Here is a 26,978-nt window from a genome sequence, read left to right as displayed (position 1 = left end):
AGCCATCCACGACGCTGTGCAAGATGCGACATCTAAGCTGCCTACCATCAAGCAACTAGACATCTTCACGGATTCTTTAGCGGCTATTCAGGAACTCAAGAAGGTCGATAAGGCGATGGAAATCTGCGAGAGAATACACACTATGAATAGTAAGACAGCTACTTGCGTCAAGGTACACTGGATTCAAGGCCATTCAGCGAACCCTCACAACATTGCTGCTGAGCAGCAGGCACACTGCCCTCCTAATCCTGATCCTCCCCTATTCCCCTCTCACCCCAACCCCGTAACTCGCTGCGAGCCCGTAAAAATGTTCTCCGGCAGGACACACGCGCTCTTATCCCACCGTGTGTCTGCTCCCTCCCCCTTCACCTTACTAGGGCGGAGGAAGTTGTGCTTAGGAGGCTTCGGGCCGGGGTGGCCCTTACACTGGCTGTTGTCTCAAGGTGGAACTGGTCGCATTTACCACTGGGTGCTACGTGTCCATACTGCTCCGTTCCTGTGGTGGAATCAGATGCATACCACCTAATATGGACATGTACGGGTTTACAATCGGAACGCTCGCGTCTCCTACTGCAAGCCGGCCTCCGCTACAGTGCGACAACCAGCTATGACCGCTGGATACATGATAACAGATTTCACAAAACACTGCTTCAATTCATACACAACACAGGCCTCACAGCACACATATAATACACATATACGCTACAACAATTATGCCTTAAGGGCAAGCCTTCATCGCAATAAAAAAAAAGCAAGCTGTCAGTCTGTCTATTGGTATAACCACAGTGTTTCTTGAAAGGTGCTGGCATGCAGGATTGGCAATTGTAATGATTTTTTCCTGCACTTGGAATTTTTCTCTATTTTCTTTCTGTAGCATTTTTATTTATGTTTGGCTGCATCAAGCACCAATTTTTATCTATCCTTCACAGATGTCTTTCTTTTTCTGGGGAAAACTCGGGGAAGGCAGGAGATGGAAATTCAAGACGATGAGCAACATGAGACCAAGGTTAAAGTAGGAGCCAACGTTTCCACACGTGGACCTTGAAGAAGAGAAGTCCACTAGTCGAAACATTCGCTCCTGCTTTCACCTTGTTCTCGTTTTGCTCATTCTCCTTTTTTTTCTGGTAATTTATATAACTCGCCGCACTTTTACAAATGAACCTCAGTTGAAAGTTAGTCCTCATCCATATCTATGTCATCCTGTTGATACTGCTTCATGCTATGCACTCTTGCAACATTTGTGTGCGTGTGTGTGCACACGCGTGGATTTGGATGTGAGATCGGGCCCTTGGGCAGAGGTATCATTCTTCTCCTGTGCAGCCTTATGAATTCATTAACTATAGTGTGACAGAAATGCGATGGACAGGAATGAAGTGAACACACAGAGCGCTTCGTTCTTGTCTGTTGTCTACCTGTTGCACTTTAGTTAATATTGAATACACACAAACTCATCTAGTTTTCAGTTATTATGTCGGGCTTATAAGCCTGCTTGTGTCCTGGAATATCTGCATGGCTACGTATCCTGTAATTTAATTTCTGTCCATGTGCTTGCAAGTCACGTGTCAATCACCTGATTTTCCTGACACTCTTGTGTGATGTGCAGGCACAGACAGTTTCTGGTGAACCCATGCAGGGTGTTGTGCAGGGTGTAATCTGCACTACAAGTGCTGCTTTGATTGCTTTCAGTTCAGCTTTTCTAGGTATAGGATGACCTGGAATGGTACGCACTTATATGGGGTTTAGTTTATGTAGTGTCGTACTACTGTTACACTGCTATTGCCAGATCAGTGTACTATATGTGCCTTATGTTTGCTTGCATCTTCATGATTAGCAACCTCCTGTGTTTCGCAGTTGCATATAGTCTTCTGGCCTAATTGTTTGCCCCCATATTCCACGGTATGTGCCTGTTGTGTTTCAAGTTCAGGTACTCCCGACGTTGTGTTTCTGAAGGGAGAGGTAGTCGTTTTTGCATCTCATATGCTAGCTGGCATAGTATCTTGGGACGAGGTTCTGAGCTCTTGAGACAAAGAATTTGTGCTGCAGGCTGCAACTCTACTCCGTCTAGGTGCTTGTTCGTTACTTTCTCATAGAGGTCTTCAAGCATGGTACTGCTGGAAAGACCTGTTATTACTACCCGATGCCTGTATTCGATGAGTTGTCTTTTTGTGTGCTCCTGGTAATTCATACTGTACGATGCCTTGGACACAAGCACAGCATCTGCGATTTTCTAAAGTATCCACTCGTCTACCCCCATTATTTTGAGATTATTCTTTTCACCAGATGTGGAAGTTGCGTCCAGGCACTGCATAATTGTTTCACCCACATGCTGGCTCTGCCGTCATGGGCTTATACTAGCTGAGGATTTGTGAATGTTGACTTGCGGGCATATTTGTCCAGCTATGTGGATATTAATGTGCAATCTGGGGTAGTTCTTGATGCTAGTCTTTCTTTTTTTTCCGACGTTGATATCAGCTGACTTATTAGAAAGCGAGAGGCCAGACTGGCCAAGAAAGTCTGCAGTGTTGTCGAGGGCTTGTTGCATCATTCTTGATTTCTGTATAAGATAGCTTTCCCATAGACTGTAATACACCATAGGCTGTAGTGTTTCATGTAGTATGCCCGTGTTGTTGGTGTGTGTGGGCCAAATGTATCTCCAACTCTCACCTGGAATTTTCTGTCTTTCAGAAAATTACTGTTTAAGTGCTCTACCAGAAATGCTTTTACTCATCGTTCCTCTTATTAGAGCAGCATGAGGTACTGCTGTTAAAAGCCTCTTCACTCTCTTCGTTCTTTCATAACCGGTATTACACAATGCCCTGCAATAAAGTTTCTGCTGCTTATGGCCCACTCATATCTCCCAGAAGGGACAACTCTTGAAAAAGGTTTTCTTTGTGCTATGTGTGCGACGTGGTATGAGCATTCATGCCTTGACATTTAAACATCTGTAGAACCAGCTTCCTGACAGAGTACTTGCTATAACTGATCATGCTCATTTGTGCAGTGCTGTTGAACAATACATATTGATGCAATGAATATTTACCGACTCGAATTATTACGAAAGATGGTTGTTTTACAATTCTGCCCTTTGCTTTCTATTGGTGTTAGATTTTGCATAAGCATGCCAACCTATGCAATAGTATTTTAAAGTGTAAGGGTTCAATAAAAGGTGATGAACTAAATGTAAGTGCAAGAGCTTCTTTTCTCACCTATGGCTCCCATCTGAATGCGACTTCCATGGCTGGCAAATCAATCCCTCGCCTTGTATTAGCAGCAGAATGCTATAGCCACAGTGGCAGGTGAACAAAATTGAAGAACAATACTTCTGTCTGTAATTTTTTTTCTTGCCTGTATGTAAGTAAAGTTTGGAATAAGTTTGTCATTGCAAAAAAGCCCAGTTTGTGGAATTTTATTGAATAAACCACATATTGTGATAGTTGAAATGCAGAAATTTGTTCTAAAATCCTCAGGTGATATATGTTCTTGCAAGTAGCACGGTATTTCATTAATTATAAAGATAGTAATCGCAGCGGATAACGTTATATGGTTTTACACACTAATATACGCGATCACAAACTTAATAGAAACTTACTAGAAACATGTAGGCATGAATGTTTCTGCACACTTGATCAGCTGTGAACGTGCAAGAACTGCTTGTACTGGCCGACTACACTGCACAGTTTTAATTTACTTTTCTTCAGCGTGTCGTTTTATACTGTTTTATCACCACAAGAACAGGCCGTTTGCCTGCTTTTCGCATTGTTTCACGAGTTTTACATAATTGTGCAGGAGGGTACGTTGTCACTGTGCCACTATAGCAATCAATTTACTTAATCTGCTAGCTGCACAGTTAATTACCTTGCAGAGCAAGTGTTCATACAGATGCAGTAAGGATACAAAGTCCGCAACATAGTCAATGTTTATTGGTTTCTGTGCAAGAAGAAAAAATTCTTCAGAGAAGAGGTGCAACTTAACGTGCATGTAATATTTTATTCAAGCCACGGATTTAATGCTATCGCAGCAAATTCATTACGATAGCCTACACTTTTGCTCTGTCAAATTTAATAAGAGGCAAGATAAGCTTACAAGATGCATCGGGAAATTCGTGCTTGAAAACCGACAAGAAAATGCAACTGAACGGTACGCGTTCAGCACAACGTTGAAACTTCGGGTACTTTGCTGTCTTGTCATTTGCCCTTGCCGAAGTTGAAATAATTCAAGCTGCTCCGTAAGCGCGATTTTTGCATGCTACTCAACAAAAGAATATTGTGACGACCTCGTCGTCTGCTGGGGATCGAACACCTCTTGGCACTGACAACTCGCAAAGGCGTACGAAGCAAACGTGAAAATGCACTTCATTCGCTGTGTAGCGTGTCAACAAACGCATAGCGATCGGATAATGCAATCTGCGGTACAAATTTCTTATTCTCCCTTCGCGTACGTACCGAATTCGACGATCCACGTCTCCGCGCATTGCACTTGTCGTGCGAGACGCCATTTTCCAAAACAAACCGGCGAAATAGCTCCGTTGAGAGCTCTCCGCGCAATTTCGACGGAAAATCGCAGCGATCGGTGCGACAGCGCGACTGTGCGACCGACCGGTTGGTCGCAGCCGAAAATCGGAGCGTCGGCACTGTGACTGCGATTTTCATCGCAAACGACGGAAATCGCACTTCCGGTGCGACGAAAATCGCATCATGTGACACAGGCTTGAGCCGGCCAACGCGGCTGCGAGTGAGGGAGGCGTCGCCGGAAGCACGCGCCCTCTCCCGTCGGGGCACGGGGGACGAGGGGGGCATTCTCTTCCGGCTCGGCTGTGCGGGCGCCGTGCCTTGATAGCGTGCTTGCAAGCGATCTGCGACGTCACCAAAGTGCGCGCGGGCCTCGTCTTCAAAGCGATCTGCGACGTTCAAAGTGATCTGCTCAGGGAAGGTAGCTTCGTATGCGCTGTGCTTTCGATGTTTCTTTCGCATTCAAGTGAGAGGTGCACGAACGTGAATTTCATTGCCGCTGCTGTCATGATTCCTCACTCCAGCATTTTGACAGTGAGTTTCCGGGCTCGTCGGCCGAGATGTATTCATGTTTACCTGTGCGCGCGTGACACCGTGCTTGTTATTTAGTTAAAACACGTTGACGAGCTAGTCGGCTGGAATGCATGATAGAATGTGTAAGCGCGACTGAATGAGGACGTAAACAGAAGCATAAACAGAGAGACAGCGCTGTCTCCGTTGCTTTATACGTCCTCGTTCAGTCGCGCTTACGCATTCTATGATCGTTAACTTCGTAAGGGAAAAATACAGGTTTATATGGTCGATAAAACTACTACTAAGAGATTTATACAGTACCAGTGCCACCCACGACGATAATGGAAGGGAAAATAATCTAGAGGAATTCGAAATCCCAAAGGTAACGCCGGAAGAAGTAAAGAAAGCCTTAGGAGATATGCAAAGGGGGAAGGCAGCTGGGGAGGATCAGGTAACAGCAGATTTGTTGAAGGATGGTGGACAGATTGTTCTAGAGAAACTGGCCACCCTGTATACGCAATGCCTCATGACCTCGAGCGTACCGGAATCTTGGACGAACGCTAACATAATCCTAATTCATAAGAAAGGAGACGCCAAAGACTTGAAAAATTACAGACCGATCAGCTTACTGTCCGTTGCCTACAAACTATTTACTAAGGTAATCGCAAATAGAGTCAGGAACACCTTAGACTTCTGTCAAGCAAAGGACCAGGCAGGATTCCGTAAAGGCTACTCAACCATAGACCATATTCACACTATCAATCAGGTGATAGAGAAATGTGCGGAATATAACCAACCCTAATATAAAGCTTTCATTGATTACGAGAGAGCGTTTGATTCTGTCGAAACCTCAGCAGTCATGGAGGCATTACGGAATCAGGGTGTAGAAGAGCCGTATGTAAAAATTCTGAAAGATATCTATAGCGGCTCCACAGCCACCGTAGTCCTCCGTAAAGCAAGCAACAAAATCCCAATAAAGAAAGGCGTCAGGCAGGGAGATAGGATCTCTCCAATGCTATTCACAGCATGTTTACAGGAGGTATTCAGAGACCTGGATTGGGAAGAATTGGGGATAAAAGTCAATGGAGAATACCTTAGTAACTTGGGATTCGCTGATGATATTGCCTTGCTTAGTAACTCAGGGGACCAATTGCAATGCATGCTCACTGACCTGGAGAGGCAAAGCAGAAGAGTGGGTCTAAAAATTAATATGCAGAAAACCAAAGTAATGTTTAACAGTCTCGGAAGAGAACAGCAATTTACAACAGGCAGCGAGGCACTGGAAGTCGTAAGGGAATACACCTACTTGGGGCAGGTAGTGACGGCGGATCCGGATCATGAGACGGAAATAATTAGGAGAATAAGAATGGGCTGGGGTGCGTTTGGCAGGCATTCTCAGATCATGAACAGCAGGTTGCCATTATCCCTCAAGAGAAAAGTATATAATAGCTGTGTCTTACCAGTACTCACCTACGGGGCAGAAACCTGGAGGCTTACGAAAATAGTTCTACTCAAATTGAGGACTACGCAACGAGATATGGAAAGAAGAATGATAGGTGTAACGTTAAGGCATAAGAAAAGAGCAGATTGGGTCAGGGAACAAACGCGAGGTAATGACATCTTAGTTGAAATCAAGAAAAAGAAATGGGCATGGGCAGGACATGTAATGAGGAGGGAAGATAACCGATGGTCATTAAGGGTTACGGACTGTATCCCAAGGGAAGAGAAGCGTAGCAGGGGGCGGCAGAAAGTTAGGTGGGCGGATGAGATTAAGAAGTTTGCAGGGATGGCGTGGCCACAATTAGTACATGACCGGGGTTACTGCAGAAATATGGGAGAGGCCTTTGCCCTGCAGTGCGTAACCAGGCTGATGATAATGATGAAACCTACTATCCTTACTTCTTTTAGCTATCTACTAATTTGCTGTCGCAATCGGTGCTTCGCCTCTCAGGCGACCCCGCGACTTTTTATTATGAATGGTATTATTACTATATTTTAAGATGGAGCCGCGTATTTTGTGCTCCTGGCCTTCTTTCGGCAAACAGTAATTCTTTCGCTCTGTTTCTTTTAGCGGCGTCAACACGCTCGCCTCCCCATCGGTGGGCGCGTGTCCCGGCGTGACAGATCCCGATGCGGTCGTTGACCTGACCGCCCTTCGCGCACTTTCACCTTCAGGCGCTTCAGGGGCATATCATGCGTCAGTGAGCTGCGGAATGCTAACGCACGATTGCACGAGGAAAGCGCACAGGCATCCGCACAGCAAGCCGTGGGCGCTCACAAAGCCGAGGCGCTCGTTCTACGAGACAAGCGTGCCACAGAGCACAAGCCGTCATCGCCCACTGATGCTGCTGCGCCGGCGGCACACCCGTCCAAGGCTGTGCGGACGGCTTCGCCAAAGACCATCTGCCGCGCTTACTTCATGCACTGGATCGGCCTGCTTCGACGAAGGCTCCCGCTGCTCACCAGTTGCTGTGCCTACCTGCTTCACTGGACCTGTCATCTGGAAGTCGTTGCAGCGAAAGTCAACACTGAGTACAGGCTGATCTGACACCACTGGGATTGTTGCTGCCTCTCGCTCTGTGTACCCTCGGACTATCTTTGTGCCAGAGCTTGCGACTGATCTCTTACTCATCCCGTACAATTCGCCGCCCACCTATCAGCAGTTGGTGTAAAGGCCCTGTCATGCACTCCACTAAAAACCACTGTACAATTCCTATTCGTCATTTCATGTGTCTGTTAACGAGGGCTGCTATCAGCGTCTAGGGGATACTTCACTGTGGCCGCGCTCTTGCTTCTTGAATCCCTTCGGAGGTGAACTTTACGATGCTATGATAGTGAAAAGTGTTCATGGATTACGCACAAAGGTGAAAGAATTTTTCTCCAACGTCATTTCATCTTCCTTCCCCTGATTGCCTTAACAGAGACCTGGTTGTGCACTGAAATACCATCTAGTTCCTACTTACCACGCACTTATCAAGTTTTTCTACGAGACTGCGATCCTCCTTCAGCTAAATCAAAGGGCGGTGGTGTGCTGATTGCGATCAATAAATCATTCAGAACCGTATGGGAGGAGATTTTTGGTGCAGGTAGTAATAGGCTATTAGTAGGAAATTTCTATGTTGCGCCTAATATGAATATTCAGATGTACATGACTATTCTAGCCACCATTGAAAATGTCATATCAGCCCATAAAGTACTCCTGATTGGTGATTTTGATAATTGGTGATAATTGGTGATTCGCGCATACGGCAGACAAAGTCAGCTCCTGACTGGAAGCTTACCATTATCATAAAAAAGGAAGGTGCATTTTACTGGTGCTGACATATGGGGCAGAAACTTGCAGACTAACAAAGAAGCTTGACGACAAGTTAAGAACCGCGCAAAGAGCAATGGAACGAATAATGTTGGGAATAACGTTAAGACACAGGAAGAGAGCGGTGTGGATCAGAGAGCAAACGGTATAGACGGTGGTGTGCTGATTGCGATCAATAAATCATTCAGAACCGTATGGGAGGAGATTTTTGGTGCAGGTAGTAATAAGCTATTAGTAGGAAATTTCTATGTTGCGCCTAATATGAATATTCAGATGTACATGACTATTCTAGCCACCATTGAAAATGTCATATCAGCCCATAAAGTACTCATGATTGGTGATTTTGATAATTGGTGATAATTGGTGATTCGCGCATACGGCAGACAAAGTCAGCTCCTGACTGGAAGCTTACCATTATCATAAAAAAGGAAGGTGCATTTTACTGGTGCTGACATATGGGGCAGAAACTTGCAGACTAACAAAGAAGCTTGACGACAAGTTAAGAACCGCGCAAAGAGCAATGGAACGAAGAATGTTGGGCATAACGTTGACACAGGAAGAGAGCGGTGTGGATCAGAGAGCAAACGGTATAGACGGTGGTGTGCTGATTGCGATCAATAAATCATTCAGAACCGTATGGGAGGAGATTTTTGGTGCAGGTAGTAATAAGCTATTAGTAGGAAATTTCTATGTTGCGCCTAATATGAATATTCAGATGTACATGACTATTCTAGCCACCATTGAAAATGTCATATCAGCCCATAAAGTACTCATGATTGGTGATTTTGATAATTGGTGATAATTGGTGATTCGCGCATACGGCAGACAAAGTCAGCTCCTGACTGGAAGCTTACCATTATCATAAAAAAGGAAGGTGCATTTTACTGGTGCTGACATATGGGGCAGAAACTTGCAGACTAACAAAGAAGCTTGACGACAAGTTAAGAACCGCGCAAAGAGCAATGGAACGAAGAATGTTGGGCATAACGTTAAGACACAGGAAGAGAGCGGTGTGGATCAGAGAGCAAACGGTATAGACGATATTATAATAGCCATTAAGAGAAAAAAAAAGGTGCTGGGCAGCTCATGCAATGCGCAGATTAGATAACCGGTGGACTACTAGGGTTACAGAATGGGTGCCAAGAGATGGGAAGCGCAGTCGAGGACGGTAGAAGACTAGGTGGGGCGATAAAATTAGGAAATTCGTGGGCACTAGTTGGAATCGGTTGGCGCATTACGGGGGTAATTGAAGATTGCAGGCCCAAGAATGCCAAGATGAAGGCCCAAGAAGACCATGCCCAAGAATGATTCCAATCCCGTTGCGTTTGAGGGTTCTCGCGCAGCCGTGATTGCTTTAACTTTTGATCCCAAAGGCTGGATTCCGGCCGCAGATATCCGATGGCCCAGGTACCGAACTTCCCTTTGAAAAAACTTACATTTTTCCTCTTGAAGAGTTACATTGTGGGCCTGAAACCGCTGGAGTACTTGTTCCAGCCGCTCGCGACAGTCCGACGTGGTGGTAACCCCAATAATTACATCATCAATGTAGCATCCTACGTGAGGAATACCACTGAGAATTCTCTCCATAAGCGACTGGAATACTGCCGGAGCGCTTGCAATGCCAAAGGGCAGACGCTGGTATTGGAAGAGCCCTTTATGTGTGTTTATCGTCAAGAGTGACTTGGAGTCTTCACATAGCTCTACTTGCTGGTATGCAGAGGCTAGATCCAAAACGCAAGAAATACTTAAGCCCTCTAATGCTGCGAACAAGTCTTCTGGTAGCGGAAGTGGGTTATGCTCTGTTTTCAGCACGGGGTTCACAGTGAGCTAATAGTCACCACACAACCGGACGTCTACCCCTCCGTCCTTTGGCACAGCGACCAAGGGTGTGGCCCAATCGCTCCGTGTTACCCGCTTCACGACTCCGGCTTCCCCCCAAGTATCCAGCTTATTTCCCACTAGTTCTACAAGAGCGAAAGGTACCTTACGTGCTCTGCAGAACACAGGTTTGCTGTCCGGTTTTATTAGTATTTGCGCTTTGAACCCGGAAATTGGTCCTAACTGCTTAGAAAAAACAGGCGCAAATTTCTGTTTCAGCTCAGTGACAATGTCTACTGATCTTGTCGCACCGACTTCGTTCCAATTTACCAGCCAGTTTCTTCCCAATAGGCATGACCACTGCTTTCCTGCATCATTGACTATTATCAGGAGAAGGACGCAAGTCTGCTTGTTGTATTTAATTGCACGTCGACCGAACCAAGGACTGGGACAAGCTCGCCCGTGCACGTTCTTAACGGATCAGCCACCGCCTCCAGGGGCAGGTGCGTCCAGTTCTGCTGATAGATTGCCTTTGGCGTCACCGTCACTGAGGCGCCCGTGTCTATTTGCATGGTCACGTTGTGGCCCTCTACCTCAATGGTAACACAATACGCGGACTTGTTGCTGGTGATACTACAAATCTGCAAATCATTATCCGATTCTTCCGTGGAGTCGTCCACTCAATTTAGTTCTTTGCGTGGTTCGGTTCCCCGCCTGCACATCGTCCTGAGATGACCTTGCGTGCCACAGTTGTGGCACTTGTACCTGCGGTATCGACATGTTCTTTCCGAGTGTTTTTTTTTCCACATCGGAAACATTCTATTGGTTCTGTCGCGACTCCTCGCCTGCGGTTCTCTCTGACGGGGCGTTGTAGGCCTGACAGCTTGCCTATTTGCCTGGTTTCCACTGTCAGGTCCGTCTGACGAGCTGCTTCCTCAGACCTTATTTGTTGCCACTGCTTCGATGCCATTTCGCGGTTCAGAGCAATTTTGCAAGCCCCTTCAAAGGTCAAAACCCCGGCGTTAGCGGCAAACAGCTCCCGCTAGGTGTCCGCGCATCGCAGCCCCGCTACGAGCCTGTCCCTCAAGGCTTGATCAAGAAAGTCACTGAATGCGCAACTTCTGGCTAAATTATTCAGCTGGAGTATGAAGTCTGTCACGCTTTCGTGTTCAACCTGTACGCGGTGGTTGAATCTGCACCGTTCTGCTACGATGGCTTTCCGGGGGTTTTAATGATTCTTCAGAACCGCTTTAGCTTCATCGTAGGTTTTACTGAACGGCGCATCGAGTACGAGCAGGTTTTTCAGTATTTCGTATCATTTCGGTCCTACGACCATCAAGAATACGGCTAATTTCTTGCTGTAGGCTACCTCATTTGCTCCCACATACAACTCGAACCGTTCCACGTACGAGTCAAAACTTTCGACCTTCTCGTCAAAGCAATCGATTCTTCCCACCTTTGACATATTGCCGCTTCCTCGAGGTTCCGCCGCCCTGGCCTGGTTGCCTGCCACGCTTGTTGTCAGCATCCGCCACGGTCCAGGGAAGCCACTCGCGTCAGTCCCACCCTCGTCGCAGCGTGACGAGCAAGAACACCAGCGGGCTCCGGAACAGCGAATGCTTTATTCGGAACAGCGCGTGCTTCTTACACACGCTGGCGGTTGCTTATCCGCTTCTGACAACAAATACTGAACGACGCCTGTCGGCGCTATCACAGACATGCCTTCGTCCTGGGCGAAGGGGGCTGTGGACATAAAATAGGCTGATGATGATGATGAGGAGGATGGTGATGATGAATACAGCTGTAATTTCCTGCCAAACTGGTAAAATTTTAACCGATTATTTTTACCTACCTGCCAAATGTAGCTCCTTATTTGATCTCATAAGTTTTACGTCTCTGCGCCAAATTAGCAATAATCTCAACTCTTGTGGTAATGTACTAGACCTATGCCCTAGTAATGCAGAAGCTGTGAATGTTTCCTGTGGCGACTTTCATCTTGGTAAGCCAGATAAATATCATCCCCCGCTTCATAATTCATTACGATTCACGATGCCTAGTAGCAGGAGATTAAAGGATACAGCAGCACCTCACTCTTTTACTTTCTCAAGCGAAGATTACGAGGGTCTTTACTACTATCTGCATAATGCGGACTGGCCTTCAGTAGTAGAACCAAGAGATGTTAATGACAAAGTCACGGCGTTCACGCATACTATTCATAATGGAATGAAGAACTTTATAAAAGGAGCTAAACGCTCTAAACATTCCCAATAGTTGTCTCTTGAATTGAAAACAAATTTGAAGCTAAAGGACCGCGCTCTCAGAAGGTCACAGCGTACAAATCAGGAACACTGGCATGTAGATTTCAAACTGTACTGGGCACTCTCTAAACGTCTTTACAAGCGTGATCATTCCATCAGCAAATGTGGACGTTAGTAATACTAAAAATTCAGTCTTTTTGGAGACACGTTCGTTAACAGTCATCCAGTAATACGAAACAAGCTATCTCGGTACTTAAAGGCGACAGGCAACCTGTCCCAGATGTCACCGGTGCCTTCGCCTTACACTTCAGGTCTGTGTAAGGTGAAGGGTACAGTAACGGAGTTAGTGAGATTTTCAATCACCCTTCCCTGGACTCATGTCTATTGTTCCCAGAAGAGCCTGTATTTATGAGTACCAAACGCTTAAAACCATCTTTTTCGTGTGGGCCTGGTGACACTCCATCTGCTTTGATTAAGACGTACGGGTACTTGCTTGTCCCATTGCTTACTTAATTGTATTTTTAATTCCGATATAAAGACAGAACATATTCCAAAAGGCTTGGATAACAGCGCGGGTCGTTCCCTTCTTTAAGTCAGGGGTAAAAACCGCTGCGAGTAACTACAGGCCCACTTATCTCCTATGCGCAGAATCTAACTTATTCGGATCAATTCTGCACTCAATAATTTCTTCCTCTATAAAAATAATATCATTCCTCAGCTGCATGGATTCATATCAGGATGCTCCACAACTACCAACCTCGTTAGCTACATGATGCATGCCTCTCAAGCAGTATATTCGAAAGGATAGCTGCATGTCATTTTGACCTCAGTAAGGCGTTTGATGTTGTATGCCACAAAATGCTCCTTCAAGAGTTGACAAAACATGATCTGCAGCAATCGATCACTGCGCTGATAAGAAGCTACCTACGCAACCGGTACTGCTAGGTTAGCGTAAATGGTCAGTCGTCAGAACTTTATGCGGCTACAAGTAGAGTTCCTCAAGGGTCTGTCCTGGGCCATCATCTTTTCTCGCTGTTTATTGACTATGTTTCGACAGTTATGCAAAGCCCTTCAATTGTGTTATTGGCTGATAACGCGAAACTGTTCAAAGCGGTAAAATATGTTAATGATTGCGCCACTCTTCAGAAGGACATTAGAAATGTTTCGTCATGGTACGCTGAAAACAAGCTGGTCATAAATGCATCTAAAACGAAAGTTGTAAGCTTCGCGCGGAAGTCTAGCAGGACTTTATTTCCTTATAGCATTAGAGACGTTCTCCTGTCAGGAGCTCAGGGAACGAAGGACCTTGGAGTGCACTTCGATAGCTCTTTGAAGTTCTCGCCCCACGCTCAACAGACGAGGCAGCGTGTACTTCGAGCGCTCGGCACAGTATGTCGGGTGACGAGGGACTTCAAACAAGCTTGGCCATTTTTAACTTTATACAAGACCCTATGCCTTTTAGTTCTGGACTACGCCTCCGTGGTTTGGGGCGGCACTTGTAGGTCAAATTGCGAACGTCTCCAAAATGTGCAAAAAAATAGTCGAACCTATATTTAAACGTGGGGTCTGTTAAAAGCCTTCCATCTCCATAGAGCTAACACAGAATCTCACGTTACCTACCATCACCTGCAGACGCAATAAATCGGATCTTCTTTTTCTTCACAAATTATTAGATGAAAAAATTTGGCGCTCGCATTTGCTCTTTAATGTGCGCTTGTACATTCCTTGCTTGTTCCAATGCTGTTTCCACAAGGAAACAGCGCGCCTTTCAGCCTCCAGATTTTTGTGACCGTTTATCCAGGGTGCAGGCGACATATAACGCCCATTCAGAGTGCCTGGATATCTCCACGCCCAATTTTAATATTTTCCCGAAAGGAATTGCAGAGGAATTTCAATAACTGCACTCCCATATCTGTTGTGTGTTCCGCCATTCTGCAATCCTTTTGTCTGTTTCTATACTTTTACTTTGCATTCTCTTCGGGTATACATTTTATGCTCTGTTAAAATCTGTATTCGCGAAATTATTATCTCTTTTATGTGTGCGCGCGTGTGTATATGTGTGTGAGCTTGCATTGTTCTTCCTGTGCATTATTTTGCCGAATGCGCCAGCACCAAGACCGTTGAGGTTGTTCCTGGGCACCTTAATAAACATCTTTGATTGATTCGTTGATTGATAATGGTTATCATTATTTAGAAAATGCACGTCAGGAAATCGTTTCTCACTTCTGTGGATCCTTACAACGACATTTAGGCAAACATTCGTTGTATGTATAATGACTGTAAACAACGCTCACACAGCCAAACACAAAGCCGGCCATCGCAGCTGCACACGCGGGACACGCCACGTGCGTGCATCGTCGGCAGGATCAAGCTCGCCGCGCCCTCTCCTCGCCCGAGCTGTGCGGAGGGCGACGACGGCGCAAGTTCATCGAAGGCGGCCGAACAAGTGCGTTTCTGTCTGCGGACGGAGCTGCAAGCGGGAGCAATGTCGGTGCCCACATATCTGCATCAGTACCGCGCGTCACGTGACATCACCCGGGCGCAAGGTCGTTCGCGGGGAAAAAATTATTTGGGCCATGGCCACACGGCCCTGAAGCCCAGATAGCAACGCATGCAGTACTGTAGCTCCTGGAGTCGAGGCACCTCAGTGAACGACCGTGTAGTTCAGACGTACTCTTCGGAACGAAGCGCCAACATCAAAGTTTTCTCTCCTTTCTCTCTTTCTTTTTATCCCTTAGCCCCGTTCACCATGCGCATCATTACTGTCATCATCGGCCTGTATTTAGGTTCCCCGCAAGACAAAGGCCTCTTTTGCAGATGTTTAATTAACACCCTGTTTTGCGCTAGCCATTTAATACTTCCGCCTGCGAATTTCTTAATCTCATCACCCACCCCCTAGTTTTCTGCCGTTCTCGACTGCACTTCCCTTGTCTCCATTATGCACTTCCCTTGTATCCATTATGTAACCCTAATCGGTTACAGGTTATTTGCCCTACGCATTACATGACCTGCCCACTTAATTCTTTTGCACTTATAGTCAACAAGAATATCGGCTATCCCCGTTTTCTATCACATACACACCGCTGTCTTCCTGTCTTGACGTTGCACCCAACATTTTTCGTCCCATCGCTCCTTGCGCGATCCTTAACATGTTCTCCAGCTTCTTTTTTAACCTCCAAGTTCCTGCCCCATACGTTAGCACCGGTAGAATGTAATGATTGTACACTTTTTCTTTGAAACGACAGGGGTGACCTCCCACTCAGGATTTGGTAATGACTGCCGTATGCAATCCAACCCATTTTGGTTCGTTTGTAGATATCCTTCTCATGAGCAGCCTATATACGGGAGCCAACTGACTGTAGAGTCACGTTTAAAATGAGCTGCAACGCCGTGCCCATGGTAAACAGTGTTTGGCGACTGCACGGCAGCGCCGACGTGCGAAGAATTGATTTAATGAGTGCCTTTAAATTGAAACGACGTCCAGTTCTCCACTGCCTCGTATGTTAGCGATGCCGTACAGTTCTTGGGGCCTCCCTTCGACCACGGCCATCGTGTTACAGCTCAAATTGAACACGACTTTAGTTCCGGTTGACTTGCTTCCTCCCTCTTCCTCTCCCTGGGGGCATGAGTGACACCTAAGTTGAAGCAAGATATAATCTAGAAGCCCTTCAGCAACCCTGTGCAAGTTTTACGTCGCCATTCGGGGAACTCTAATAAAGAGTAGGCCCCATCTGGTACGAAACAAGGCGGAAACAAAAGCTCAAACGTACCGAGGTCACAGCCTCGCAGATCTTGACTCAGTCCTCGCTCCGTTTGCTGGCGCTGTGCGTTTCCAATGCGATACCATGTATAGTCCAAAAAATTATGTTTGTAACAAGATCCCTCGTTAATAGACGTATTATAATACCTAACCGAGAACAATAAATATGTGCGCATGCCGTGCGCAGATCAGTGCGAGTGCACGAGTGGTTCCTGTCGTTTCAGCTTCCCATGCAGAAAAGAATGAAAAGCGTCATGATGCTATAGCTATATTTAAGGAATGCTCGCAATGTGGAGGTTAAAATTGCAAGCAATGCCGTGGAGCTTTTACGGTTTGCGAATCATCATAGCTCGAAGCTGCTTTAAATGCTGTGACTACTAAACAACCACTAGATTCCAAAGGACGATAAAGCAGCGTCCAAAATCAGCATATCGCCATGTGTCTCCGGCTGAGTGCACGACGACACAGCATGACGACCAACAGGCTTGTTCAGTTAAGAGTGAAGGTCACATGCACTTGCCAAGGGCACCCTGCTTCAACTAGCAAAACTCAAAAGAGGGAATAATTTGGCAAGAAAAGTGAGAATGCATTTACTCGAGGATATATTCCAGACACATGGGTGCAGCGGTGGCGCAGAGAGCATTCGCCTCGCGTGCAAGAGGACCATGGTTCGAATTCCGGTGCCGCGCAATTTTTAATCAGATGAAAAAAAAATCCGTGTGTTGATAAAATTGCATAAACCGGCCTGGAGTGCGGCCTGATCCCGGTGACCAGAACCAGTAACGCACTCACTCACCAGAGCACGATTAGCCACCCCGGTGCAGTACTTGGCCACAACCTATTTTATTTGATGCATACAACAATCAAAGCCCCGGCCCTCAGTCCCCAGCAGCTGCGAACCAATTGACCACGACAGCGGTCAGACTTGCGACTCAGCAGAGGGTGCTAAGAATACCTGGGTCCGGACAGGTCGCCTCCGGAATCTGAACCTGGCAACGTTTAACGTTAGTACGTTGTCTAGTGAGGCGAGTCTAGCAGTGCTATTGGAGGAATTAGAGAGCAGCAAATGGGGTTTAATAGGGTTCAGTGAAGTTAGGAGGACGAAAGAAGCAAATACAGTGCTAAAAAGCGGGCACGTCCTGTGCTACCGGGCTTTAGTGGAGAGACGAGAAATATGAGTCGGATTCCTTATTAATAAGGATATAGTTTGTAACATATAGGAATTCTATTGAATTAACGAGAGGGTGGCAGGTCTTTTGAAACTTAATAAGAGGTACAAATTGAAGGTAGCACAGGTCTACGCCCCTACTACCAATCACGATGACCAGGAAGTCGAAAGCTTCTATGAAGACGTGGAATCAGCGATGGGTAAAGTCAAAACAAAATACACTATACTGATGGGCGACTTCAATGCCAGGGTAGGCAAGAAACAGGCTGGAGACAAGACCATGGATGAATATGGCATAGGCACTAGGAATAGCAGGGGAGAGTTATTAGTAGAGTTTGCAGAACAGAATATTATGCGGATAATCAATACCTTCTGCCGCAAGCGCGATAGCCGAAAGTGGACGTGGAGGAGGCCGAATGGCGAGACTAGAACGAAATAGACTTTATTCTCTGGGCTAACCCTTGGCACCACACAAGGTGTTGACGTGCTCGGCAAGGTGCGCTGCAGTGACCCTAGGATGGTGAGAACTGGAATTAGCCTAGACTTGAGGAGGGAACGGAAGAAACTGGTACATAAGAAGCCGATCAATGAGTTAGCGGTAAGAGGGAAAACAGAGTAATTCCGGATCAAGCTACAGAACAGGTATTCGGCTTTAACTTGGGAAGAGGACCTTAGTGTTGAAACAATGAACGACAATCTTGTGGGCATCATTAAGGAGTGTGCAATGGAAGTCGGTGGTAACACCGATAGGCAGGATACCAGCAAACTATCGCAGGAGACGAAAGATCTGATCAAGAAACGCCAATGTATGAAAGCATCTAACCCTACAGCTAGAATAGAACTGGCAGAACTTTCCAAGGTAATAAACAAGTTAATAAACAAATAAACAATTGAACATGCTCTGAGCAATGGAGGAAGCCTAAAAGCAGTGAAGAAGAAACTAGGAATAGGCAAGTATCAGATTTAAACCTTAATAGACAAAGCCGGCAATATCATTACTAATATGCATGAGATAGTTCAAGTGGCTGAGGAGTTCTATAAACATTTATGCAGTACGAGTGGCACCCACGACTATAATGGAAGAAAGAATAGTCTAGAGGAATTTGAAATCCCACAAGTTACGCCAGAAGAAGTAAAGAAAGCCTTGGGAGCTATGCAAAAGGGGATGGCAGCTGGGGAGGATCAGGTAACAGCAGATTTGTTGAAGGATGGTGGACAGATTGTTCTAGAAAAACTGGCCTCCCTGTATGAACAATGCCTCATGACTTCGAGCCTACTGGAATCTTGTAAGAACGCTAACACAATCCTAATCCATAAGAAAGGGGACGCCAAAGACTTGAAAAATTATAGACCGATCAGCTTACTGTCTGTTGCCTACAAAGTATTTACTAAGGTAATCGCAAATAGAATCAGGAACATCTTAGACTTCTGTCAGCCAAAGGACCAGGCAGGATTCCGTAAAGGCTACTCAACAATAGACCATATTCACACTATCAATCAGGTGATAGAGAAATGTGCGGAATATAATCAACCCTTATATATAGCTTTCACTGATTACGAGAAAGCGTTTGATTCAGCCTAAACCTCAGCAGTCATGGAGGCATTACAGAATCGGGGTGTAGACGAGCCGTATGTAAAAATACTGAAAAATCTGTATAGCGGCTCCACAGCCACCGTAGTCCTCCATAAAGAAAGCAATAAAATCCCTGTAAAGTAAGGCGTCAGGCAGGGAGATACGATTTCTCCAATGCTATTCACAGCGTGTTTACAGGAGGTATTCAGATAACTGGATTGGGAAGAAGTGAGGAAAACGTTAATGGAGAATACCTTAGTAACTTGCGATTCGCTAATGATATTGCCTTGCTTAGTAACTGAAGGGACCAATCGCAATGCATGCTCAGTCACCTGGAGATGGAAAGCAGAAGGGTGGGTCTAAAAATTAATCTGCAGAAAACTAAAGTAATGTTTAACAGTCTTGGAAGAGAACAGCAGTTTACGATAGGTAGCGAGGCACTGGAAGTGGTAAGGCAATACATCTACTTAGGACAGGTGGTTACCGCGGATCCGGATCATGAGACTAAAATAATCAGAAGAATAAAAATTGGCTGGGGTGCGTTTGGCAGGCATTCTCAGATTATGAACAGCAAGTTGCCATTAACTGTAGCTGTGTCTTACCAGTACTCACGTACGGGCCAGAAGCCTGGAGGCTTACGAAAAGGGTTCTACTTAAGTGGCAGACGACGCAACGAGATATGGAAAGAAGAATGATAGGTGTAACGTTAAGGGATAACAAAAGAGCAGATTGGGTTAGGGAACAAACGCGAGTTAATGACATCTTAGTTGAAATCAAGAAAAAGAAATGGGCATGGGTAGGAACTGTAATGAGGAGGGAAGATTACCTATGGTCATTAAGGGTTACAGACTGGATTCAAAGGGAAGGGAAGCGTAGCAGGGTGCGGCAGAAGGTTAGGTGGGCGGATGAGATTAAGAAGTTTGCAGGGACAGCATGGCCACAATTAGTACATGACGGGAGTATTTGGAGAAGTATGGGAAAGGCCTTTGCCCTGCTGTGGGCGTAACCAGGCTGATGATGATGGTGATGATATTGCAGACAGATTACCAAAGATGGGACAACTGTGCATCAGTGACGACGTAATTCTTTAGAGCGCGCAAATGGCGCTGAGCGACTGCTGCAAAAAATTACATTTGGAACCCCTCCCTCTGCTACTGAGAATCGGAAGGGTCCTCTACGCAACATCGCTCTCATCAGCTATCGCTAGCGATGTGACTGTTGATGTGATCTCACGTCACTTGACTGATTGTCCTTCTGTATATCCCCTCGTGGCGAATCAAATGAAATGAGGCATGGTCGCATAACTGAAAGTCGAATGCGAAAGAGAGAGTGTTACAGGCACACTTAACGCGAGCTTTCTGTACTCAAGGAATGGCATTACAGGAAATAACGTGCTGATTGATTGATTGATTGATTGATTAACTTATTATTAGGTTCCAAGTAAGCTACTCTTAAAGCCACTGAGGGCTTTTAGAGACACCAATATGCAGGAATCTCGAATAATTTCGGCAACCTGAAGTTCTAAAGTAGGCGATATTCTGCCCACAATCGTTTCTTGCATTCCCGCCTCATAGGAATGTTACCACTGCTTCCTGAAATCGGACACGTGACTTCGTGCATAGCAGCAAACAACGTATCAACTTAGCCGCCGTGGTGGGTAGCAGTGCGAGCGTATTGTCATGTATTGTCGTCATATGCTGCTGTGCATGATTTAAGACCGTGAGGTATTAAAGCAAACAGGTCAACTCGTTGTATGGTTGCTCACTATGGCAGCCACATCAATAAATGAAAAAAGAAATCTGATGTGACTTTTCCCCATGGTACATGGTCATTACTTAAGAACGCGGTCCGTGGTAGAGAAGTTTTGCTGCTTTGTAAACCTGAAAGAATACGGGATATCTTCATCAAGAGCCCCATTTGCATTCATTTTTAAGCCCGACCAAATTACTCTTTACAACACAATGCGTTGGCGGGCTAGTTGGTGCGAATCCATGAATACTTTGTTTAGCGCGAAACGACAGACACAAGAAAGACGACAGGACAAGGCGCTACTCTCAACTGACATCATTTTATTGCGTCACTCCTTTATAGACCGCTCAAACAAGAGGAACATGCGCAGTGAGCATGAGCACCATGCGGTGGTGCGGCGGAGCACCATACTGTGGGCCCTGATATTTGTGTGTCTGTGTCATCTCCTGATCCTGCTGTTCTGGTCAGTCACATAGCTTTTGCTGTGTGCCGTGCAAGGATGCTTACGTTCTGCATGAAGAATGGACATGTTCCTCAAGACGTGGCGAGTCTCTTCGGGAACGTGAGACCTTCTGTCGGTCACGTGCGGCGAATGTGTCGGATTCTTCGTTCTGAAATTTGGCGGCAGGTACGCCTTCTGTACGACTGGTTGAGAGCTGTATGCCACTCACGCGATGCACCTATTGTGGCCGAGAAGAAGTTTCGTTTCTACAGACGTCTATCAACTCAGACTACAGAATTCTGGTGGACACAGCTGCTGCTACTCCTCCGGTCCAGACTCCCGCGCAGAAAGGAAACAACGCAACCTGTCACCGCTGGTTTCCAGGTACTCGGTGACGTCAGGCTTGCCGACGAAGTTGCTGCATTGTTAAAAAATGGGCCGAAGTATAGCACAGAACCAAGAATTCCTGCACATGAGCTACTGGCTTTGAACAGGCGCATCGCAAGGAAAGCAGAACTAGAGGACCAGGAGCGGTGCCTCCTTGATGGGGTGGACTGCCTTCGTAGGACCGTCACCGGGAGCGCGCCACCTTCGACAGCTGTGATCAAAAGGACAGTATCTTTCTCTAGAGACAATGAACTTCGGCTGTTACTGAGTGACAAAGAGGGCGGTTTTGTGATAGCTCCGTCTGCGGTCTTCAACAAAAAAGCCACTGAGGCTGTCAACAAGAACTTCATTCTGGCAAATGAGAAAGCTCAGAAGGTAAAACGCAAAGTCATATTTCTTTGTTGGAAAATATAGGCCTCACCAAGATTGTGAAAGATGTAAAACAATGTAAGGTGCTTGCTCTAGAGGTTTTTTCACTGCAAAAACGCACAAACCGGATGTGCCTTTCCGTACAATAGTCAGTGAAAACAACTGTTGGCAGGTTTTGGTAAGCCGCTTTTTGCAAAAACAGTTGAAGCATTTAACTATTGACGATCCTTATGGCATAAAAGATTCTTTCGATGTTGTTTCCCTTCTGGAAGACAACCATTCAGTAGCCGACATTTTTTCTGTTGACGTCGAAGATCTTTACTATTCGATACCACATGATGAGCTTTTTCGCAGTGTGATGACGTGCATCGAAGAAAGCGGCGGCGTAGATTTTCGCAATGTGACCGGGTTGCCTTCGGAAGGTTTCATGTCCCTTCTCGAATTTTACTTAAGTGCAACTTTTATCCAGTTCGATAATAACCTTTTTATCCAGAAAAATGGTGTGTGTATTGGTTCATGTGTGGCGCCTGCTCTTTGTAATATTTTTTTATCGTTTGTCGACCGCGCTCTTAAGTGCCTTAAACAATGACTCGGTTCAAATTTTTAGATATGTTGACGATTTTCTTTTTGTGATAAAACAGACTAACAACGAATGCTCCGTGACGGTAGCTGATATTTTAACTCTGTTCAGTGACAATGGCAAAGGTTTAACTTTCACACATGAGCTATCTAGGGAAGGTAAACTCCAGTTTTTAGATTTGCAGCTATCCTTACAAACAGGCCACGCCTGTTGGATGTACTCGCCACGTGCACGTAAGGAACTTTTACCTTACGCGTGTGCGCACTCCAAGACTGTGAAACGCGCTATTGCTTTGATGTGTTTAGAATCTTCCTTAAAGAAATCTTGTCATCACTCTACGAACATGAGTTTCATTGCACAGTTTAATAGGCTGCAGGCTGCTGGTTACCCAAGTGTGGTGGTGACGTCAGTCTCGGAGGTTTGGCTTCAAAAACTGAAAGGGAAGCGGCACAGAAGTAAATGCATCACACAAAAGAAGAGGCCTGAAGTTGTGCCGTATTGCGACAGAGTGGCTCACAATCTAAAGAATGTCGCCACTAGATACCAAATTGTGCAACCGTATTTCTAAAGCAAGTAAAAAACCTGATTGTGAAAAGAATCACGTGAAGTTTGTAGATTGCAGAGTCGGTGTGGTTTATAAGATTCCCTTGTCATGTGGCAAAGTGTATGTAGGGCATTCAGGCCGCTGTGTTAACGAGCGCCTTAGAGAACATGAGCGATTCATACCAACAGGCACAGGTTCCAATTTGGCTCTGCATTGTAAAACATGCAAGTGCAAACCGCTGTTTCGTGATACCACGATTTTGAAGATGAGCCGTGACACCACCGCCCGAGAGTTATCGGAAGCATTTTTCATTCAGTCATGGGGGTCACAGTGCATTAGTGTGCCTTCCTTAACCTTGTACAGCGCTGAATTTAGTTTTTTGGATTCTGTCGCATGAGTGCGCTCTTGGGATTGGATGTTGGTGGCTCCACCGCATGGTGCTCATGCTCACTGCGCATGTTCCTCTTGTTTGAGCGGTCTATAAAAGAGTGACGCAATAAAATGATGTCAGTTGAGAGTAGCGCCTTGTCCTGTCGTCTTTCTTGTGTCTGTCGTTTCGCGCTAAACAAAGTATTCATGGGTACTCTTTACAAATAACAAAAAAATTCAAACCACAGTGGGCTGAATTCAACGATAGATGTACTTTCAACGAGAACGTCGAGATTCTGTAAATAATATTCTAAAGATGTTTATCGATGCCGATTAGAGGTATAACTGAAATTCGTGGCCAATGGAATTGTTATTGCTACAATTCGCCGCGCTTCTGTTGCATCGTATATCGGTTGCTTTACCCGTGTATTTCTGAAGAAATCGATGAGGTGGACTACATCACTTGGCCCTGTCAGTGCTTCAGTATCAAACAAAAAACTCAACTTGACAAACTGCAAGCGAGAGAATTTGCCAACTTTTGTTTGGAACATATAATATTCTGCGAAGGAGTGAGGATAGTTTGTAAGGTTTAACGCCTTCTACTAATGGACACGTGGTAAGAGGTACAGCGTAAGATGAAGAAGTGAAGCAATTGCCCGCCCAGACTGGCAGACTGTCTGGAATAAACACCGTAGCCAACCTACTAACAAACCAACAAAAAAATTTTGCCATCCCCGGCCTGCGAAATTCGATGCCCAGCGAAGCTGTTGAAAACCACCACTAAACTGCTGAGGTGGGGTATGCAATGCTTTGTTGCTTCATAGTAATGGTATGAATGGTAGTAATGATAATTTCGACAGCCCGCCGTCGCCTATAGCGGTGCTACAAAAACATTTAAATGAGTTCATAGGCTGGTTATTCCATAAAAGAAAGTACAGGGGCGTCACAGCTCACCTAGCAAGCTGCTGTCACTGTGGCAGCTTGCTAGGTGACCTGTATCGGGAAACGTTTGCGGGAAGCCCTACGTGCTTCGCATTGCTATCGCGAGCGTCTTATCACCATCCTATGGTTTTCTTGAGCTTGTTTTTTATTGTAACATGTGCTGTTCTTTCCGTGTGTTGTATGCGTGATCTCAAGAAATGTATGCACTGCTCGCTGCGGCAGAGTACTTTGCTGAGTGCTTGTAGCCCCTGCCTTAAGGGACTATGAGCCATTGCGTTTTTCGCGTGATTACAGAAGTATAAACCATTAGTGATAGTTTTCTGTCGACAAACGCGAGGTCCCGGGATCCTAGCCATATGCAGCTATGATACATATGTTCCTACTAGGCAAAAGCTGAAATTTTCCTTATTAGATATACTGCGCACAAATTAAGTAATGAAAATAAAAGCTCAGTGACTTGGATGGACATAATGTTTCCCTTTTTATCGCAGCTTCGCCCTAAATTCTCCAATTAGGAACTGTATAAAAAAAAACTATACCACACTTGCTTGCAAGACAGCTGCATTATGCTGGCAGCAGGATCTCGGCTACTTCCGAAACTAGTTTAGTAGAACAGCCGCTGATAAATGGATTACGAAATATGCACAAAATAAAAAAAAAATCGCTTGCTGATTTTAATCTTGCTGACTTTATTGCGGAAATTCTGGCGTGTCATTGCTTTAAAAATATAAACTATTGTAGCACTTCAAAAGACGCAGGTATCAAATTTGACAGGTATCTTTAAAGGTCATCATACCCTGCTGGTGAAACAGCGCACTGACACGGACACAGAGAAGACACACAAGACGACACTCGCTGCTGCGTGTCTCTTCTGTGTCCGTGCGCTGCTTCACCAGCAAGGTACGATGATCAATCACTAACTAGTACAACGTTCCACATCACTCATATTTAAAGGAATATTTTATAATCTTGATGCCACTGTTAGTAAAGCTTTACAGAGTGTAACCGTTCGTACGGGTGAATCAATGCTGGCATCAGTGGGAGTACAATACAGATAGCACAGAGCACTAGATTTCGAGTTGTTGACGTTGGTAGCATCCCTATTGAGAGATTACAGAAATACAAATAGGCGGAACACCGGCATCCCCCTTATGCCAGGCATTCACGTAGACTTCCAGTTCAAGCACACGTGACACAATTTTCGTTCACTATACATCGATAGTGCTAACGCCTTCGTTGTATTGTTGGGCGGAACAAGGGCGGGGAGAAGCTATGCTCAACAATATAACATGACGCACCAACTGTCAACAGTTCGGAAATGCATTACATAACCTTAAAAATTCCACCAATTTTCTAATAACTTTATGTGGTTAACGTTCAGTTTTGATACACATCGCTAACCTTCAACGCCATTAGACAAACCCAGAAGCGGCACATATGAATAAATTATAAGTTTTTAGAGCATTGTTTTGAGCAAACAAATGTAGACTCAACGCATTAAGTCTTACGTTGTCACTTCTTGAATAGAAACAGTCGTCAAATTCACTCGCGGTGTACTTGAAAACGTGAAAGAAGCGAACTGACTGCGCATAATTGGACGACGAACACGCCCACGTGTCCGTGTTTCACCTCTCTTTTGCCGCACATTTTGCGCATGTCAAGCAAAGTTGGTTCTTTACTGGTCCACGCACATCTGTTGAATTGAATCACTGTCTTGCCAGCATGAATAGCTTGCCACTATGTATTGCCAGTCTGTCTTCACACTCTGTCTTGCCAGTCTCAACAAGGTTCTTGTCTTGACGGACAACCACCTTTTTCTGTTGACTGAAAACATCTGCGGCCGAATTCACAAAACGTTCTTACGTTGAAAGCGTTCGTGCTAGACTATAGTGATGTAGAACATGTTATTAGTGAAGGTGATCAGCCAATGAAAACATCACTTACGAACAAAAAGCTTTGTAAGTTCGGCCCCTGTATAATTCTTTCCCGCGGAATGACTTGATAAAGTGCGTAGCTGACTGCGTTGACAAGTTTGGAGCAGTTTGATTTCAAAACGCTTCCGGCTTGACTTGGAACAAATCTCTACAATTTCTCACTTTTCATGTTAACTCGACCTACTCGACCTTAGATGGAAGTGTTCAACAAAAAAGAAATGGCTTATGCCTTTTGTCGGAGGAAGAAGAGGTGGCCGAAGAAGGTATAACTTCGCGAACTACTGAGCGTCCACCTACTTCAAACGAGGAAGTAACCGCCAATTACACGTCGCAAGAGGCCCAAATTGTAATCACACCAGTCGATGTTAACCAGACCCAATGCACATGCTCCAACGATAATACAGAAGGCGTAGATGAAATGGACATGGATCCTCGATTGTTAAAACGATGTAGGTCCCATTTGTCTAAAAAAGCTACGACTCTAACTCAGGCAAAGACAAAAAGGTATCAGAAAGACAGCCTTACCAAGGAAGATTTCTTAAAGGAAAACATTTTAGGTAAGGCAGTTACTGAGTCCATACTTACGCAACCATAGGTCTCCTCAAAATTATTCATTGGAATTGCCGATCAATTTACTCAGCAGCAACAGATTTATTGTATCTATCATCGAAATTCTCGCCGGATATCATCGCTTTGCCAGAAACATGGCTTTGAGTACATCAAAGTTTTCAATTGACGAACTATCGATCTT

General features: G+C 45.4%; 1 protein-coding gene across 3 annotated transcripts in view; it reads right to left on the bottom strand.

Annotated features, from left to right (window-relative positions):
• Asator (tau-tubulin kinase asator) overlaps positions 1 to 26,978 on the bottom strand; it is a 476,910-nt gene that overhangs the window by 292,478 nt on the left and 157,454 nt on the right. Inside the window, exon 1 of one of the 3 annotated variants that reach the window (XM_065425395.2) lies at positions 11,609 to 11,867. The exons of the other annotated variants lie outside the window; for them this stretch is intronic. The gene's annotated coding sequence lies outside the window, so the exon portion shown is untranslated. Of the gene's footprint in view, positions 1 to 11,608; positions 11,868 to 26,978 lie in introns of those variants that run through there. 3 annotated transcript variants of the gene reach the window in all.

Source organism: Dermacentor albipictus, chromosome 7 (genome assembly GCF_038994185.2).
Source record: "Dermacentor albipictus isolate Rhodes 1998 colony chromosome 7, USDA_Dalb.pri_finalv2, whole genome shotgun sequence".
NCBI lineage: Eukaryota > Metazoa > Arthropoda > Arachnida > Ixodida > Ixodidae > Dermacentor > Dermacentor albipictus.
Note: the sequence above shows the minus strand (reverse complement) of the source record. Positions and strands in the feature narration are given on the sequence as shown.